The sequence below is a fragment of the Leptonychotes weddellii genome, unplaced genomic scaffold (assembly GCF_054177405.1).
Source record: "Leptonychotes weddellii isolate Sample4059 unplaced genomic scaffold, ASM5417740v2 HiC_scaffold_2695, whole genome shotgun sequence".
Lineage (NCBI taxonomy): Eukaryota > Metazoa > Chordata > Mammalia > Carnivora > Phocidae > Leptonychotes > Leptonychotes weddellii.
Genome location: NW_027862509.1, coordinates 3,854 through 9,553, shown reverse-complemented (window position 1 = coordinate 9,553; position 5,700 = coordinate 3,854). Strand labels below are relative to the sequence as shown.

The following is a 5,700-nucleotide window of genomic DNA, read 5'->3' as shown; positions in this document are numbered from 1 at the left end:
GCGTCGGGGTCTGCAGGAGCGCCTCCGCCCTGGGGGCCACCGAGGGAAGACTTCACACAGCGTGGCTGAGAGGGGGAAAGGGCCGGAGCGTGGCGGGAGTCATGGAAGGGTTTTCAGAGGAAAAAGTCCGCAATCGCTGTCTACCTGGACGGAAGGCGGTTACGCGCCTCAGCAACTTTAACACTCGAAAAAGACGTGGACCCGCAGCGGAGCTCCCAGGCCTGCAATATCTGACGGTGCTGCCGGGAATCATTGGGCGCGGGAACCGGTTTTATCTATGAGGCAACCCCAAACTCCGGGTGTTGCGGATCGGAGCCCTGGGGCGAGGGTAGGGTCCCACAAACGCCAGTGTTGAACCAAAAATCTGACACCGACTCACCTGACTGTGCCCTTCACTCAGCTTCCGGGTCTGCAGGGTACTGCGCATGCGCGGCGTGCTGCGGGGGGGCGGGGGAACGGGCCGTGGACGGTGGCCTGGACTGGGCAGAAGGGGCGTGGCCGACGTAGGAGCGGGGTCTGGACCTCGGTCCCGCCTCTGAACATTTCCTGCCTTTTCAGCCCAAAGGTACCTTACTCTCAGCTTTTCAGTTTGTTTGAATCTCTTTGGGGTCTCGTGGACCGAACAGTCTCCTGGCTATTTTTTTTATTTTTTATTTTATTTATTTACTCAACAGAGAGAGACACAGTGAGAGCGGGAACACAAGTAGGGGGAGTGGGAGAGGGAGAAGCAGGCCTCCCGCCGAGCAGGGAGCCCGATGCGGGGCTCGATCCCAGGACCCTGGGATCACGACCTGAGCCGAGGGCAGACGCTTAACGACTGAGCCGCCCGGGCGCCCCTCTCCTGGCTGTTTTAAATTAATGTTTCAAACAACTTAGTTGTGAGTGCCGCTTATATTAGAAGCTGAGATGTTTTCCTGTTAAACTGAAAGCTCAGCGGGCGGTGTTGGGGAATATAATTAAAAACAAAATCGTCTCCCAACCCAGCAATCCTCTCCACAAAGGTAGTAGAGGAAAAAAACAGTTTCATAAGTGAATAAGCATTAAACCAGAATGTGATGTGCATCACAGGCAATCTTGAGAGATCGCAGAAATGAATTTCACCCTGTCATAAAAGACAAGGGGATACGAAGGGTTACATACATGTTCTCAAGATAGATCATAACTCGTTCTCAAAAAGACATGACAGCACCATTTGTCACACATAGCTCATCCTAACATCACCAGGTAATCTGGGTGGCCATTTGTGTTAGCTAATTGGCTTTAACCAGAGGGAAAACAAACTTCTCCTATCTGTATGACAGGAGGGAGTTTTGTCACTCAGAGCAAGGCACCTGCTGAGTTAGGCACCGATCCTCCCACAGGAATTGCAAGATAAATATACTATTTCCTTTGATGTTTACATTTCAAAGAGATGGCTCCCAGATCTTGAGCAAACATTCCTGAGTTACAGTGTTGGCGAGAGCCTTATTTAGCTTTTCAAAGACGTAGATATATTTCAAACAGGAAGACAAAGAACTTAAAAGTTTTCTAAGGGAAATGCTCTAGGAAAAGGGAGGAAGAAAAGTCTCTTTGCTTTTTTTTTTTTTTCCAAGAGAGAGACCTCTTTTCTTTCTCTCATTTTTAGTTTATATTTTTCCTTACAGAAACAATATGCATTCGTTCACTAAAGCAATATTGTTTTTTAACATCTGTGATGTGCTCACAAGAATGGTAGTGTGCACTACATCTCAGGAACTGTGCTGGGAATGTCACATAAATTATGTGAGTTAATTCTTGTAATACCGTGGGAGTTGGGTTTTATATATCCATTTTCCTCAGGAGGATTTAGGTGCTGGGCTTTTCCCTATCTGGGGGTGGAGATTCTCTGTGTCTCTTTTGTTTCCCTATGACTGATCATTAAAATGGTCTTCATGTGACCGTAGCGCAATATACACGGAAGAAAAGGAAGCAAAGGAGTGGTGGGATTAGTGGTTCTGAGGGATTTTCTGATGGTTCGTTCATTTGTGCTCATGTATTTTGTTTTTAACATGTGGAGTGACCAGCGGGGCCCCCAGGAGTTGGAGACATCATGCTTTGAGGAATTCCCTATACATAGGTTATAACCAAAAGAACAAATTTTCATTTACCAAATTTTAAGGACTTTTGCTCTCCTTTGTGTGCATCTGTGTATCCAGAAAATGAGTGCCAGTCCTGGATGGGCAGCCAGAGGACCTGCCCTGAACTAAGTTCTCTAAGCAGTTCTCAGGAGGTAGGACCTCAGGGTGGTTGTGGACGGGAGGAGTGCAAGAGGAAAATTCTGTATCTAAGAGGTTATTTGAGAGAGTGCCTGGTCTCACCGTTCTGTTAAACCCTGGGGACCCCAGCTAGGCAGAAGAGATTGCCTTCCAGGGTGCAGATTCTGGAGGCAGCTGAGCTCTGTGTGCATACTTGTGTAAGGGCAAAAAGTATGACATAGAATTCTAAGAAATTTTGAGAGGAGCAGCTTTAGCGAGGACCTGGGAGGGCTTCATACGTTTATATAGCATGGGGTAGTTGTGGGCAGCTAGGGCCAGCCTCTGTGCGGTCCTAGAGACACATGGATTGTGGGAGGTGCTGCATTCAGGCCCTGAGAGGCCGCTGGCTTCTCTGTGTGCATGCTCAAGGGTTTGGATAGGAAGGAAGAGGCAGAATGGGGGAGAGTAGGGGAGATCAAGTACCCCCAGGGACAGCGCAGGATGGTGGTAGGACTGGTTTGTGCTACATACTCATGTCCAGGCAGGGTTCTGCCACTTCTTTGGGTGTTCATTCTCTTGTGCAGGCTCCCTTATACATGTAAAAAAAATCAATAAAATGTGTCTGCTTTTCTCCTGTGAATCTTAGGTCAGTTTAATGCTTTTTTTATGATTTTATTTATTTATTTGACAGAGACAGCATGAGAGAGGGAACACAAGCAGGGGGTGTGGGAGAGGGAGAAGCAGGCGCCCCGCTGAGCAGGGATGCAGGGCTCGATCCCAGGACCCTGGGATCATGACCTGAGCTGAAGGCAGACGCTTAATGACTGAGCCACCCAAGCGCCCCATGCCAGTTTGATTCTTAAGCCGGGCCAGAGACTCAAGAGGGAAGGAGAGAATTTCCCCCTCCTACAGAACAATGCTTGTTAGAATGACTTAACTTTAACTTAAGTTTCTCTCCTTCCCAAAAGCTCAGAATTTAGACCTCTTGAGCACTGTAATTAAGAACAACCCCACCATTATAACAGCCCCTCCCAAGAATAGGCAACTTCAAGGTAAAACATTCTCTGATCAGTTACAGGTCTTGCCACAGGCTCATCCATTCTCCTCTGTTTTTTTCTAGACCTGTTTACCCCTGAAACAAAGGAAGATCACTTTTCTGTCTGGCTTTGGAGACATTTGTAGATGTGGTTGGAATGTTTTCCCTAATACGATATCCTCTCAAATAAAACCTCTCCTTACCTAAGTTTGAATTTTTTTTTAATTCACAAGTGGTAAATATTTTAGTTGATTTATCTGGGTTAGAAAGTGTTATTCTCTGTATTTGTGTCAGAGGGTTTAATATATATTCATTAGGTCAAACTAGTTCCTATGTTTTTCATATTTTTGAATCTTTAATAAGTGGCACCTGTTTTTAACTGATATTACAGGGAGACATATCAAAATATTCCTGTAAATGAGGATATATCCTTTTTTAATTTCTTGTGAATATATTTATTTTGCTCTCGACAATTTTACAAGCAACAAAATTCATAAAATAGATTCACGACTCTCACAATTAACTTCTCTACTGTTCTGGGTTTAATTTAAAGTTCCACCATCAGCTTATTTCTTTGCTTGGGATTATGGAAGTCCATGGGGAAACTTCTTTCTTGCCAACACGCATGGTATAGGGAAGGAAAAATAATCTTCCATCTACTCTTCTGAGTTCTTGGCTGAGACCCCTGTAATAAAAGATAGATTAACAGGAGAAAAACAAACAGATGTTTATGAACACGTATATCTCATATATACACGGGAGAGACCCAGAGAAAATCTAAGTAACTCCCCAGGTGGCCTAAAGCCACCTACTGAAATCCACCTTCCACTAAAGACAAAAGAAAGATGGGGCAAAGCCAACTATGAAGACTTGACCAAAGAAAGCTGCGTAAACAGAAGTAAAACTTGTTAGGCTTTTGATAAAATTTTTGTGTAGAGTCATCCTTCTCTTCCCCTATAGAGAGGGAGACACCTGTAAAAATAGAGCTTTCTGTTAAATGTAATTCTCCTTACAAAAGGGTAACTTCTCTATGGTTAAGTGAATAATTTATATCTCCATATTATTATTTATCTACATACATATTCTTTATCTCATGATTTTTTAAAAGATTTTATTTATTTGACAGAGTGAGCACAAGCAGCGGGGAGTGGCAGACGGAGAAGCAGGCTCCCTGCTGAGCAAGGAGCCTGATGAGGAACTCAGGACTCAATCCCAGGACCCCTGGATCATGATCTGAGCTGAAAGCAGATGCTTAACCAACTGAGCCATTCAGGTGTCCATATATATATATATATATCGATATAGATAGATAGTCTAAAGCTTTATTTTTTAAAAAACCTAAATAAATACCCTAGATATATTGCAAGATTATTTTTAGGTGAAAATAAATTGAAATGTCTTTTAAGGACTATATATTTTACGGGATTTGTTATCCACATCTGCCAGAACATTCAGAAATAGAAAACAAAGAAAACCACTAAAATATACTACATTTACAAAAAAGTAATCTCTACACCCAATATGGCGCTCGAACTCAGGCTGGCAAAATCAAGAGTTGATTGCTCTACCGACTGAGCCAGCCGGGCTCCCCGCTAAAATTTTTAAATAAAAAACATGCTTTCTAATTATCTTCAGAGTGATTGTAAATTTGGAATTGTTATATTTAGAAATTACGACTTAACCATATTGTGATGCCAACAGTGTTTATCTCAAATGCATTTGAGTATAATTCATCTCAAGTGTGGAACAATATAATAAGTATAAAAACAGCCATGCAATTTAATCTTTTTTTAAAGTTACTGATTTTTTAAAAAAGATTTTATTTATTTATTTGACAGAGAGAGACAGCGCGAGAGAGGGAACACAAGCAGGGGGAGTGGGAGAGGGAGAAGCAGGGGAGCGGACCGGGGAGCCCCATGTGGGGCAGAGATCATAGGACCCTGGGATCATGACCTGAGCCACCCAGGTGCCCCTAAAGTTACTGATTTTTTAAAAGTAATATATTATTACACGCCTTAGCCCTCCTAGTCCCACACCTCAGGTCTTGTCCCTGGGAAAATCTCTGGAACACCACAGGGTTGAGTCTCCGACTCCCAGGTGAATGGAAAGTAGAAACGGAAATGATGCTCTGGGCGCACTAATGAGACTGCACATTCCGCCCAGGCAGGATTTGCATTTCACATTCTAGTATGCATCGCCTACACATATTCCAGTTTTTGTTTCGTTACGTTGCAACTGTGTTCCGGGATCCAGCCACCGCCCACATCCACCTCGCACCGAGGTCCCAGCTCCCAGATGGCGGAGCTGCTCCAACTTCTCTGGCGGGACTTGAACCGTTTTCAACTGTGAAGAGGGTAACATCTTACTCTCCAACGTAAGTGGCGCCCACAAAACTCTCAGTTTTTACCTTAAAATTGAAACATTAATTGAAAAAGAAAGCAATGCTGCTGC

At 43.9% G+C, this 5,700-nt stretch overlaps 1 long non-coding RNA gene across 1 annotated transcript; it reads left to right on the top strand.

Moving 5' to 3' along the window:
• The first annotated feature begins 294 nt into the window (after positions 1-294).
• On the top strand, positions 295-3,501 carry LOC115936676 (uncharacterized). The gene is made up of 3 exons (XR_004072082.2): positions 295-565; positions 1,644-1,761; positions 3,334-3,501. It is a non-coding gene; the product is annotated as an uncharacterized LOC115936676 (long non-coding RNA).
• Positions 3,502-5,700: the final 2,199 nt, after the last annotated feature.